The sequence below is a fragment of the Oncorhynchus mykiss genome, chromosome 24, assembly GCF_057628025.1.
Source record: "Oncorhynchus mykiss isolate SJ-2025 chromosome 24, ASM5762802v1, whole genome shotgun sequence".
In the NCBI taxonomy this organism is placed as follows: Eukaryota; Metazoa; Chordata; class Actinopteri; order Salmoniformes; family Salmonidae; genus Oncorhynchus; species Oncorhynchus mykiss.
In genome coordinates this window covers 19,171,946-19,186,083 of record NC_143045.1, presented here as the reverse complement: position 1 = coordinate 19,186,083, position 14,138 = coordinate 19,171,946, and the positions used below count along the sequence as shown (strand labels likewise).

The 14,138-nt window shown below is 45.1% G+C and overlaps 1 protein-coding gene across 3 annotated transcripts in view; it reads left to right on the top strand.

Moving 5' to 3' along the window:
• Positions 1 to 14,138, top strand: part of LOC110503929 (nucleoredoxin) — a 57,388-nt gene that overhangs the window by 17,495 nt on the left and 25,755 nt on the right. The window contains exon 1 of one of the 3 annotated variants that reach the window (XM_021582588.3): positions 10,113 to 10,395. The exons of the other annotated variants lie outside the window; for them this stretch is intronic. The gene's annotated coding sequence lies outside the window, so the exon portion shown is untranslated. Of the gene's footprint in view, positions 1 to 10,112; positions 10,396 to 14,138 lie in introns of those variants that run through there. 3 annotated transcript variants of the gene reach the window in all.

Genomic DNA, 14,138 nt, shown 5'->3' with positions numbered 1-14,138 from the left:
AAGTCAAGCCTCCAACAGTAACAGGAGCTTGAGTTCCTCTTGGAGCCATGGCCTACTTTTGGCTGTGCCCTTGGGTGAAACGTGGACAGCTGTAGTACTGTAGGATGCCAGCCGAAGGAGAGTTGGAAAAAATTGCTGTGTATGTATGTGAGCTGAGTCACTGACTACAGCCTAACCACTGCAGCTGTTTGCTTTGGTGTTTAAAATAATGTTCAGAGGATAAATGGCTAAGTATTTATTGTGTAGATGCGGCAGGCACTATTAGGTACTAGATCTTCGAGGCATCACTGTGCTGTGGTGCCATTATGGAAAGTAAATACAATTCAAGTTTAATAGTCAGGGGCGATGAATTGGAGAGTGAGAACAGACACTTAAGTGCAGAAAGGGCTGCCTAAAGATGTATTATCTGTGTGAGGTGAGGGGGGTAGAGGGACACCTAAAGCCACACACCCGTGTGAAGACTCACACTGACACACTGCCTCCCACTATGTTGTGTTTCTCTTTTTGATTGACTCCACCCCCACAGCAGTGTCCCTTTTCCTCCAACACAAAGGAAAGCAGGAAGAGCAGATTGTGTCCACCTTTCCCTCCTTCTCTGCCCTCCCTCCTTCTCTGCCCTCCCTCCTTCCCTCCTTCCATCCTTCCCTCCCTTCTCTCTGCCCACCCTCCCTCCCTCCTCTCTGCCCTCCCTCCCTCCTCTCTGCCCACCCTCCCTTCTCTCTGCCCACCCTCCCTCCATCCTTCGTTGCCCTCCCTTCTCTCCACCCTCCCTCCCTTCTCTCTGCATTCTCTCCCTCCTTCCATCCTTCGTTGCCCTCCCTCCTTCTCTCTGCCTTCCCTCCCTCCTTCTCTCTGCCTTCCCTCCCTCCTTCCATCCTTCGTTGCCTTCCCTCCTTCTCTCCACCCTCCCTCCCTTTTCTCCAAGGGGTTGTTGGTCCTTATTTTTAGTTGTTTTTCCCACAGGAGGTGGGGGTCTGGACTGGATACACATCCAAAAAGTAACCCACACATCAATTTAAATTCTGTTCCACAAACGACACAAAATGACAAAATAATTTAGCTCTATTTCCAAGCATAGTTGTGGAATGATTATGATAACAACATGTATTTATTGATTGTGGCCCCAACTCAAGAGCTCAGGGATAATTGTATTCACAGGCTTGGTGGAGATCTCTGCCTCTCAACAACCCCTCCCAGCCATCTGCCAAATGAGCAGCCCTCCCAGCCTACATTTCAGCAGGCCTCGTTTTCAAAGGCTAAAACACTTCAGCATTCAATTGATTTGGACAAAACTATACAGTGTACAAAACTGGAAAATCTCACATGATGCTCCATCATGTTATTTTGCACGAGCAGTTCAGCTTAGATTCTTCTGTGAGTGGAAGTTTTTGTGGCTGTATAATTCCAATACTGTAGTCCCCATGCAGCAGGACTGGACAGTAGCTTGTCGTCCAGACCTGTATCTCAGTTTTTCCTGAGTTTGGGATGCTCTAACCAGTGTGTCTGCCACTCTTCCTGCTCTAACACTTTCTCAAGTTCTAACAATAGACCGGCCTCTCACTGCTGCCCCCCCCATAATCCTCTTTACTGCCCCCCCCCCCCCCCCCCCCCTCCCATCTCTTCTCCACTAAGCCTCCTCCATAGGCCAAGCACCCCGCTGTCTTGTCAACATCAACCAATAACCGTGAGGGTTACTGCAAATAATGAGCTGGATTCCATGTTCAGCATTTTTAAAGCCTCTTTCATACCACTGGTCTCATAACTTGTGGAGTAAACTTCAGAGACTTGATCTGACTGAGAGTAAATATGGAATTGCAGATCATTTAAAGCCTTAACTCATGCCTTCTCAAGGTCTCTGTGTGGTGAGGTTATAGAGGGAAATGGAGGGTAACTGATGCTAGCGTGGCAGTGTTCCAACTCCTTATTGGTGGAGGTATTCAACAAGTTGACCCAGCTGATGCAGTCCAAAGCTAACTCCATTCTCTCCTAGTCTAGTTGCTTTTCCCAGAGGCCCTAGGCTCGCGAGGCGGGCCATCGTTCCAACTTCCGCCTCCCTCCTGACGCAATGTGTATGTAATGTCGTTGCTATGGCCTGCTAGGCGAGCAGCTTTGATATCTGAGAATGGAATTCCCACAACACAGAGCAGAGACAACACTACAGGCAGTGGAGCACTGCTGAGGGGAGAAAGGAAACGCGGTACAGATAAGGCCCACCGTAGAGAGCCTCTTTTTATCTAGGCTTTTTATTCAATCCCTACATTCTCCATCGTGTTTGTCTTTTCTTTCCATTCACAGCAGGTCCTAACCCACAACTGGCCTCTATTCCTTATGGTGGCTGTGTGTCCCTCCCGTATGTGGTAGAGTATTGTGTGAATGTTCAACACGGACCTGAACATTCTTTCTTACTTCCTGTAGTCCTCTGGTCTGTGTCTAGTTTCAGGCAGTCTACATGTGTAAGATCACTTTAGCCATAGCACTGAAGCAGAGGCTGCAGCAGAGTGTGCATCCAAAATGGCACCCTATTCCCTATACTAGGGAATATACTACGTTCCCTATGGGCCCTGGTCAAAATTAGTGCACTAATAGGGAATATGGTGCCAAATGGGATGAACACTTACTGTATATATCAGTGTTGGTGTGGTGACCACACCAGGCATGACCGTATTATGTGTGTGAGCCTGCAAGGATCTGGAGACTGAGCAGGGACACTCTTTCAATGCCGAGGCACTCGTAGGGTTAAGCCTCAACCGCAGCCTTTTATGAACCCCGGGGGTCTGTGTAGTGTGAGCCGTTTGACAGGTGTCAAGGATTAAATACGTTTTTTTGGAAACAAGCAAATCTCCCCCTTTTTAACTTTCCCCTTCTCCCATTTTCAGCTGGAGCTGGAGAGATCCTTTCAGCTTGATTAAAAATGTAATTATTCACCCATTTATCCCTTTATGCATTAAATTGCCTTTTTTCTTCAATGGAATGGCGACTGACTGGTGGTAATTGCAGATCAAGGCTGAGAACCGGGTGCAGGGTATGATGGGATGTGAGGGGGAGGACAGAGTATGGGGGCTGCTGGGTTTCAGGCCTGGGCAGCTGGCTGACTGACTGGTGGGATCGTTGATGTGCTGTTAATGGCAAGAACTAAAATGGGCCCGCTTATGAAGTCCACCCTGCCTCGCCTGTCATCATGAGTCTGGCAAATTGCCAACTGTACAAGGGCTGCTCCTCTCCTTACAACCCTCACTGAGTGATTTCTGCCCTCGACAGGGCTCCGCAACAAGCGCCAATGTCACTCAAGTTTAGGGAGCGTGAGGGCTGAAGAGGGGGGAGGGGTGATACTCTAGAAATCCACATCAAACAAACCCATTACAGCATGCTGATACATTGGGCTAATGTGTCTTTACAAGTACAGGGAGCCTGCCATCTTAATTACATGCTATTAATTATTAGCCGGGTTCACACTGGCCCACTGTAGAGCTCTTGGCATGTGGGCGTAGGGTGTCTGAGGAACAGTTAGGCTGCTGGGTGTTGGACTATAGTCTACTCATGTAGTGTATGAGAAGGGGCTGGCCAGCCCAGAGGAGAGCATGGATGTGTGTGGAGGACAGACTGGGTATGCGAAAAGCTGTTTTTCTGGAGTAGTGGAGCGACCCCTTGCCAGCGCTTACAATGCCTCTCAATATATGCAAAGCCCTCTCTCTCTTGGCGGGCCGTTACTAAACATCAAACCTACTCTCCTGCTCCAGAGCTTTATTTCAATAAGGAATATTACTGTTAATACAGTCTCTTCAACCCCTGGCTTTACTCCCTTTGTGGGAGGAACATTTTTAAATTAGTTGTGTATTGGCTGCTGGAGTGGCTGTATAGCGGCTGTATCCTGAATAGTCCGCAGCTCTCGGCTTAAAGAACCCACACTCATCCACTCCAAGATGATAGAAGAAATACAAATAATTGAATTATGTCCATTATTCTATTTTCTTGGCATGACACTGTCAAATCTTGTTGGATGCTGAGAATATCCAGGGAGGGAGATGTCTCTAGTGTGATGAGGCATTCTGTCTTTGTAAACACTCATGTCTAATTTGAAAAGTATTGGCTTTGGGAGGGGAGGTGTGATGAACAGAGAGGAGAAAACACATGTACAGTGTTTAGAAATTGGAACTTAGCACTGCAGAGAAATGTCTTTGTTACTGCACCACATTAAAGCAGATTTATATAAGTAATGCTTTAATTACACCATTTTTACATGGTGAAATAAAACAAAATAAAACACATTTTTATTTTAATGAGTCCAGTCATTAGTGTTTTTCAGATTCTGTATGCTTATGTACATTTTTAAGAAGTACAAGCAGCTAGTCCATGATACATACATTTATTGACTTGACATAAAGACAAAATTATGTATACTCAAACTTCCTCTTTTAATTATAATAATCTAGGAAACATTCAGAATAATAGCTGTCTCTTGGCTTTTAGGCTGGGGAATCATGAGCACATTGCTAGGGAACTGTGACCAGGATATCCTGCTTTATTTTGACTCCTGTAGAGAGGCTGTGTGCTGCTCTGCTCCGCTTGCCATGGGCTAATGGAACACGCCACTTCAGCAATTAAATGGGTATTTGGAATTAATCATTGTGGGGTTTTGCTATGGTACTACTGAATACAGACCAGTGGAGGTTGGTGACTTGAAAAATTGAGGAGGATGGGAGACCCACGGTATAGGTGCGGAACACACGGAGACCACTACGTGTGTTTCAAAAATCATAGACAAATGATTTTAATAGACATTTTAAGGTACAATATTATGGGGAAGGTGAATGAGAGGGCTACTTAGTGTTGGAAAGGGATCTCAGCAGTGATTGAATGCATGTATGAGGCATGAGTTGAGGTGTTCAGAGCCTTGACCAGTGCAGGACAGGATTTGACTGGGAAGACAAAACGATAGCACAAGACACTACACAGTAGTGTAGATCATCCACATACCTGAAAATAACAGACAACTGCAAGCAGACTGTTGCCACCATAGGTCCCAGAGTGGTGGGCAAATTTTTATGTGGTTTAAAAAAATGGTTGGCCCTGGGGGAGATGAAAACCCTGTCAAACTGCAGCTACCGTTTTTTATTTGTTTATATAAATTATATTTCGACTAAATTAGGAGGGGGATTTCCTCTACCCAGACACATAGACAATAGAACTCACAGGGCCGAGCTTTCTTTATGCATGTGTGCATCATGCAGGCCTATGCAACTGTAGGCCTTTTAAAAAAAAAAAATTGATGTACTCACATCTGCCATCACTATTATGTCGATTGATTAATTCCAGGTAATCATTTTGGATTTAAAACGTGTAGGCAGCCTAGCCAGCCCTATTTGGAATATAATCTAAATTTGATCACATTCACATTTTCTCCTGACACACAAATGGATTATAAATACATAACAGGGCACAGAGGCTGTATGCATCTGCTCTTATTAGTAGCCTACAGTTGATCAGATGGAATAATATTTTCATCCCGTACAGCATGTCAGATTTCTCATGTTTATGTGTGGCCTAGGCTGCTGCAACATTTCTGTCATGGGTTTTTGCTTGTGTCTGTCCGGAGTGATTAGGTGTTATCATCTTTGCTAAATAAATACTGGAGAAAAGTGCAAAGCCTACTTGAGCGCACGCGCAAACATGTTCTGCATCAACCTCTCTTTAATCTAACGTTTAATGGATGATGCGATGGAAGCTATCAAATCATTCAGAATTGTTTTCGACATCCCAGAAAAGATGTTCAGCATGTAAAGCATCTTAACGTGCAATTACAGGCGGCTTGATGATAGGCTCCCTGTTAACCAGCTATACTTTTGATACCAGTTGGTATTGAACACCCTCACCTTTTCCTCCTTCATGAAACTGATCTCAGGCAGAGGTCGACTCTCGCGTTTAATTCACACCTTTTCCGTGCACCCTAGAGAATGAAAGGGGTTCTTCAACAAAGTCCACAACATTTTCGGCAGCGTTGGCCATTCTACTATTCTGGTGGAGAAAACTGTACACTCGCGCTGGTAGCTAGCGAGCTACTGAAGTTAACAGTGCAATTTATTGAAATTTGCCTTAACTGGACACAAAGTTCTAAACCCAAGAAAACAATTTATAATATACCTCCTCCATCTCCTGTAATTTTAAAAAACTCATTTGAATTGAATGTCTCAAATGCTCAACTATCACTCTTAATTTCTATCCAACAATGTCACCAATCTTCTCAACACAGAACCCCCATAATGCTCTGTGACACAATCCCAATACAACACACACTAGGTTCGTTCTCTGGTCCATCCAATCATAGATGTAGGATAAGTTCCTACTGCAAAAGCTTTGCTTGATTGGAGGACATCCTCTGGAAGTGGTCATAATTACCATGTATAGCTATGGAAGGGGGTGAGGCCTACCAGCCTCCTAGGTTTTGTATTGAAGTCAATAAAGCCAGAGGAGGTCAGAAGCTAGCTGTCCTCCGGCTACACCAGGGTGCCAACCCAGACAGTTCTGTTGAAGTTACACTGTTTTGCAATGAAGGTCTACAATATTTTAACCAATTATTTGGTGACCTATGAATATATTTAGTTTTATCATGAATGTTTCCCTATTTTTATTTGTATGAAATTTCACTGAGGAGAATGGTCCTCCTCTGAGGAGCCTCCGCTGATACAGACCAATGAACACCATGCTGTTCAGATGGACACCATGCTGTTTAGATGGTTGGGAACCATCGCTGCACAGCACACACTTCCCCTGGTGGAGGTTTCAGAAACACGCAGAAAATATCCAGCCATGGTCATCGAATTACATAGACTCTATAGGTAATTTATAGGATATTTTTGGCCATAGAGAACAACAGATGAACGTTGTCTCACTTTGATTACAACACTATACATTGTCATTCCGAGGGATATTGCAGTTCACCTCCCTTTCAGCCTTGTGAATGTGAACTCACCCTGTGAGAGGCTGGGGGAGTGTTGGGGGTTTAAGGGGAGGAGGCCGTATGTTTGGGAGTATTTGAAGTAGCTTAGAATGGAAGGAAATGTTTCAGTCCCTGTAAAACAGAGAGTAGAACAGGAGTGACATGTAGGAGCAAAGAGCAGACTGTGTGGTCTGCTTGTGGTAGGTCTTCTGTCACAAATTATAAATATTATTTGAGCTAACCCATTCCGACCCAGCTATTGCAGTTGTGCAGGAGGACAAATGAGTGAATTGGGAGATTTTGAACAGTTGCTATGTGTTGTCTAACAGAAGTGAATTACCACATAAACAGAATGGATCAGGAGGTGGTCTAGAAGCCTCTTATTTGACCTTTTGGTTTGCCAAGGGGGAACATTGGCCTACTGTTTATGTCTCAAAGCTCTTAGCTTAGATGTCCTCTAGACTGTTTGTTTTTGTCTGTTTTTACCATTTTGGTTCTGCAGCTGGTCCCAAGCCAAAAACACGTAGACAGGGTGCCATGTTATGTGGAACCAAATAACATGCAGTTAACTGTCTTTTAGCAGCCCAGTGTAATGGAAGGGGGAACTTGTGCAACATGTATTTCATAGCATTTTTCTCCCCTCGGTCAAGACATGAAGCTTATCCCCTCTCCCCTTGTTGACCTATCCCCTCTCCCCTTGTTGACCTATCCCCTCTCCCCTTGTTGCCATTCTCAGCATGACTGTCTTCAGTCCCCAGTTAGAAGGCAACACTTCAGCATGATTATCTATGGATGAAGGCAGTTTTAATCAACCAGCTCACAAACGCAGCCTTTGACACTTACTCTGACGACCACATTGCGTAACTATTTGCTTGGCAAACCACCGCTTCCTGGTTGGGTCTTTTGGCAGGAGCCTGCTGGTGGCAGTGGGAAAGTGAGGCTGAGACGTATGCAGCCTTATGTTTTGAAAGGTCAAACCCTGAAGTCCAATAACGACCAAATGACTGCAAACAAATAAGGAAATGAAGAGGGAAATTATGTGGTTAAAGAACAGGCTTATAAATGTAGTCTGATTAGGAATGACATTATTACAGGGCATTACACATAGAGATCCTATTAAATTGTTAGATGTAATTCCATAGCATTACACCTCCTAGTTCTACTGTAGCCCTGGGATACATAAAGACTCAAGCCTTTCCAGCCTGTTCCTCTGTCGGCAGTGGTCTCAACACAGCTTTTGTGTGACTGTACAACACCTCTGCCATGTCACCATGTTCCACCACCGCAAGGCAATAATGTGAGCAGGTTTGCCGTGTGTGTGTTGATGTCGGTTTCGCTTGTGTCTGGCGTTTCATCCTGTTCCTGTTTGTATGCATTAGCCTGAGTGCCACTCAAAGGCCATGGGGAGCGGGGCAGGAAACGGTGAGTTCACCCAATCCTGTTAATGTGGAACAGCATTTAATTAGATCCGCTCAACATGGTGGACGGGACGGCCTGGGTGTCTGTAGAGTAACATCTCACTGGATGTCCCTGGAACAGTGCAGGAAAAGCATACAACATTGTGCAGAAAGTACAGACAGTGGAGAAATAGGTATAAATCTAAAATGGGCTTCATCTGCTGTTTAGCGTCTCTGATTGGTCCTTTGATCTGTGCTGATAGGAGAAAGGGATAGTGTATGTGGGCCAGGGTGGCTAGGTTACAGTTCAGCCCAGCTGTGGTGGGCAGTTGAGTGGGTTTCTTGTTCGTTTGAACTCCTCAACAAAGCTCCTCTATATAGGGGAAACCCCTTGCTGAGAACTGGGTGGATATTACATAAATGCCCCTATGTGAGATCTGATAGTGGAGGGTGAACATGTCTGAAGTTCAAATACATTCCCTCAGGCCTCTGTTAATCCAACTGGAGTTACAGACCGGGTGGGTAGAGATACTGTAGCGAATGATGCCTCATCATACATGAACTCACCCATAGTTTTTCTGTGATTTAATTGTCTATATATTTTTTATGTGTTTTAATAAAGGGTCCTGGCTGGGTCCTGGCTGGGGAGACAATAGAGCTGGTTGGTTGAGATGGTGGTGTTTTCTCTCCCCAGTCTGTGTTGTGTGTGTGTGTGACTCACAGTCAAATCACATTGATCCATAGATCCAGCATCACAATCCAATTTGCCACACCATGAAGAATAGAAGATAAATGCACATTTCACCGTCCTCCCCGCTCTCCCCCTAACCGTTTCACTCTGGATAGTACGAAGGCATTTAAATGTGGTGTGACTGGCTATTGTGGAGCCGTTTTCAGTCTTTCACCTCCTCCCATCTCCCCTTTCCCCTCCCTCCCTCCCTACTTCCCTCCCTCGGTCTCTGTGCATGTCATTACACATCATGACGGTACGTCATTAGAAAAGGAAGGAAGGAAGGAGGGAAAGGTGGCATAAGGAATGAGAGATAAAGGAGAGTGATTTCTATCTCTGCTGGTTAAGCTTCAGGCATACAGGAAGTGTGGCGGTCCACTCTGGCTCCTTGGAAACCAAGGGAGAGGGATGAAAGCTGTAATCTGACAACCGATTGATTCTCATCATAAACCTCCCCTGTCGGCTCTGGAGCACTGCACAGATTTACACTGAAACAAGCTCTGGCTGGGTTTTCTGCTCCACGCATGTTTCAATGGGTGGTTAGGTATCATACTGTTATGAATTAGCCACATGTTTGTTTGTCTGTGTACTATTCTAGAGACTTTGGAGATTCTCTTATTGTTTTGAAATTGGAGTATCGATTCTCCCTATTAACATTCTTTGAGTTATTGAAGACATTAGATACTATTATACTATTATCTGGTTGCTGGTTATAGCTAGTCACAGTCACTTCCTCTAGACGAATGGGGAGGATAAGTGCACTGCTGTAAGCTACCTCAATGTCTCTCTCACACGGACATACATACATACATACATACATACATACGCCACAATATATCCCTTTAAACACTCCTGAGTTGCCTTAACTTCTTTTCTACATTCAGACTCAATGGTTCTGGTGATGCTAGCAATGGTGAGGTGAGGTGGGATGGAGTGGGGCTGGGGTGCTGGTGGTAACCATTCATGGGAAAGTGGTAAGATGGAGTGGGCTGCAGGGCGGGCGGAGAGGAGGGTGCTATCTGAGAGGGAGAGAGACCGGCTCTGCAGATTCAGAACAGCACTGCCTTTTGTCTGCCTGTTTCTGACAGTTATTTCTAAACCCAGTAAACCCTCATCACATTCCAGCCTGCCACAGATGCAGCCAGAGCAGAGCTGCACCTCACCCATGTGTGTCCTCTTTGTCTCTGACTAGAGCTCTGGGGAATTTACTTTTATCTGGAACAACATTACTCAGGGCCATTCAGTGGTGGTTTATATTGACGTTTGCTGAAACGAGAGGCAATTCGGCAAAGGACATTTTTACACATTGGGGGACTAATTGTCTTTCTCGTAAGGTTGGCAGCCTATGGCTTTTTAACTACGTTTAACTTTGACCCTTGCAATTGGTTTATGGGACTTTGTGCTCTTTAATTTTGTCCTGGCTGTTGTGTTTTTATGGGCTATGCTTGTGGTCTTCCGGTGACTCATATTTGGGAGGTTCGTCCTCGTTTGGCAACAGGGTCTTGGGTTTCATGTTAACATATTACTTAAAGGCCCAGTGCAGTCAAATGTGATTTTCCTGTGTTTTATATACATTTCCACATGGAGGTTGGAATAATACTGTGAAATTCTGAAAATTATGATTGTCATTTTAGTGTAAGATCTGTTTGAAAGACCACCTGAAATTTCAGCCTGTTTTGGTGGGACGGAGTTTTACTTAATAGACCAATAGGAAAGAGTCCCAAACGTCTTTGCCAATAACAGCTAGTTTTCCGTTTTCCACTCAGACCACTCCAAGAGAGGCCAAGCAACATTCTTACTTGAGAAATTGCTATTTTGCTAATTAAAATAGTCAAAAAGAATTACTGTAAGGTACTTAATTGTTACCCAGAAATGGTTTCATAGAGATAAAAACAGCTGAATTTGACCTTTTTTTTTTAAAATAAATGCTCAGAAGAGTGTGGTTCTCTCGCTCCCTCTCTTTTCCTCCTGACACTCCTTTTATCTTAGACTATGGAAAGCATTAATCACACTTCTCTGGCCAGCCAGGATTTAAACCCACAATGAGCTGCCAGTCAAGTAAAGGCAGTCAATTTATTCTCTGGACATAGTCTCCTCTCTCCAGCCACTTCTCTCTCTGCTGGCTCCAGTTGTAAGCCAGTTTACTGTAGCAGTGTAGTGGAGGCAGTTCTGGAGCAGGTCCAATTGCTAAAGGACTCCACTTCTCCACCCCTCTAACCAGGCTCTGCTTGTTAAGAAATTCAGGAAGTAACTTAGGTCTGTCCTAACCAACTCTGTCATCTAAGCTCCACAACTCTCTCTCGCTGCAGGCCACAGATCACATGAGATAATGGTTTCTACGGTACATGACGTCAAAATGACTGTGTGGATATAGGAATTTGTTTGCTTGTGTTTCACTGTTCATACTTACTGGAAGGGAAACTGCTATGAAGCAAACAACTCTGGGCCACTTCTTAACGACTGCAAACACACTTGAAAAGATAAGCTCCCTCCTCCCAATAGTCCATGTTCCAACTCCATCACTCTTCCTCCCTTCTTTTTGAGGGGAAAAAAGGACCGAGCACATCTTTGGAACATGGAGTCAGTGTTTTTTCTTTTTTTCTCCTCTACCTTCTCGATTCTTGGCAGGCTTTGAAAGACTTTTCCCTTTTCCTGTAAATGCTAGGCCTGATTACAAATCACTGTGAAGCTCGCCTAGACCAGCCTTTCCCTTCATTCTCTGTGCAGCTTGAAGTGTTTAAAAAGGCAGGAGATGGAGGAGACATACTGTCTCTCTGAACCCAGGGTAAAACGGGGAAAATGTGCCCGTCACAGCCAATTCAATCATATGTTTTAGACTCTTTCTAACAGTAGTTATTGCCTGACAGTTATACAGTCTGGTGATGTTTCAGTAGAGCAGCACAGTGTCTCTGTGGGTTAACTGTGTAATGATGTGCTGCTGTGTGTGGATTGAGACGAAAGGGTGATTTGTAGGAGATTGAGTCCAGTAAGTCAACTGAAGACTCATGAGGCAGCTTAAAACATTACTACACAGATCACCACTCTACTCCACCAGTCTTAATACTGTACTGTACAAAAATAAAATAAGCAATTGTTCTGTGGTTTTATGTAAAATTTCACACCCCTCCCTCCTATGCAGAGACGTAAAGTCTAGCCCAAAGCAATCACCGTCAGTGGGTTACCAGAGGCTCTCCTTGGTTTCACTGCCTAGCCTCTCCCACCGGGATCATGCATACCTATTCATACAGATCAATGAGATTTGACCGTTATTGGCTCCAATAACAATGCAGTTACATGAGGTATTATAGACGACCGAATGGCTGGATGGTGGAAATAGGATTTTAGGCTGTGTGGATTACATCATCTTGTCTAGCAAAACCCTAAACTGCTGAAATAAGACATTACAGAAACCAGGGCTTACCAAGGGCTAGTGACCTTGCTCCCTGTCTCTGGGAGACTTCCGATCTGTGCTATTGGGATGCTGGTGCTGAATTACAGAGTGCAAAGCACAACTCACTGTGTGCCTTTCACTCTTTGATACATGGGAAGCTTGAAGAGGAGGCTAGGGCTGGTCACTTTACCTCTACACACAGAACGCTCTGCTGGGGACCGCCGATTTTAGCTGCTTCTCTCAGCTGGGTTTTATCCTCTGACTCACTGTCTTTCTGTGTGTGCGCCTGTGTGTGTTCAGGAAGAGGCCTCATAGGATAAGAAGGCCTGTGCAGGATGGGAAGGCTTTGAAGAAGGATATTGCTCAGTGTTTATTTAAAAGGTCTCCCTTGTAAAGTTGAGATGTGACATGGCAGGGCTGGCGGGTCAGAGGGGATGAGGGTTGTAGGGTTGGCTAGGGGAACATTAGGGGGAGGCAAGTGGCAGGAGTCTTCTTTAAGGCCATGTTCTTCCTGCTGGGGAATTAACAACCTGACCTTTGACCCCCCCCCCCCCCCCCCCCCCCCCCCCCAGTTAGTTAGTGACACTGAACTGGCTTCGCAGCTGTCTGTAGGGCAGGCTGCCCTCGGCCTGGCTCCCTCTCCGTCTCTCCTAATCTGTCTCTCAGGCTTGTTCTCTCTATTTATCTCTCTCTCTCACACACAGACATGTACAGACATTTACACCCAGAAGACACTAACTATTGTACTGTACACATACACCCCGGTCAGACCCACACTTCAGAGTTGACTCTCATAATTCTCCTGGGCTGCAGGGGGATCCATATCAGTATATGTTTTCATACCTGCGTTCATTCCATGCATTGCCATTTCAAATGACTTGGCAAAAATGACGTCAAGGAGTTGAGGGATTTTTGGTCCATGTTGAGGTCTTAAGCCGGAACGCCAATGAAAGCTGCATCCATAAGTCTCTCTGACCAGTCTCCCAATCCATGCTCCTCTGATTTGAGAACATATTGTCGGAGCAAAGCAGATCAGGGAGAAGTGGGAGAGACGGCAGAGGATGGGTGTGTTGAGGAGGGGGTGGAGTCAGAGGGTAGAGGAGATTCTCTATACATGTTGATGCTGCTGTGAGAATGGGGTTGTAAACTGTCAGGGAGCAGGAGAGGGGTTTATTGGTGGGGGTTGTGAGGAGGGGGTTTAGGCGGGTGTCCAGATGTACAGCTCAGCCGTAAACTCCAGAGCCCTGCCTGCAGCAACACAAAACAGATGTGCCTTTTAATGAGCGTAAGAGGAGAGGAGGAAATGGGTTAATGGATGGAGATTAAGTCTCACAATGTAACCCAATGTCACTGTAGGTTTAATCTGGTACCAGTTAAGGGAGGAACGGGACGAGCTACAACTCTTCTCCCCAGAGGACAGCGCAATACATGCATACTGTACATGTCATTCCATTTCTGTATAAAATGAATGTCTGGGAGGCAGAAATGCTGGTGATCTGTATCTTTTTATTCCATGTTCAGAGGTGGACAGGGCACTTTGGTCGACGTTTCACCCTAGTGGCTTTTATCAAGACCGCCCCATCTCTATATGACATGCATTCTGTACTGTGAATATGATGTGGGTATATTGTAGTAGAGGTGAAAAATCGGTCTCAGATGCCTGCCTGCGATCCAAGGCTTTTATTT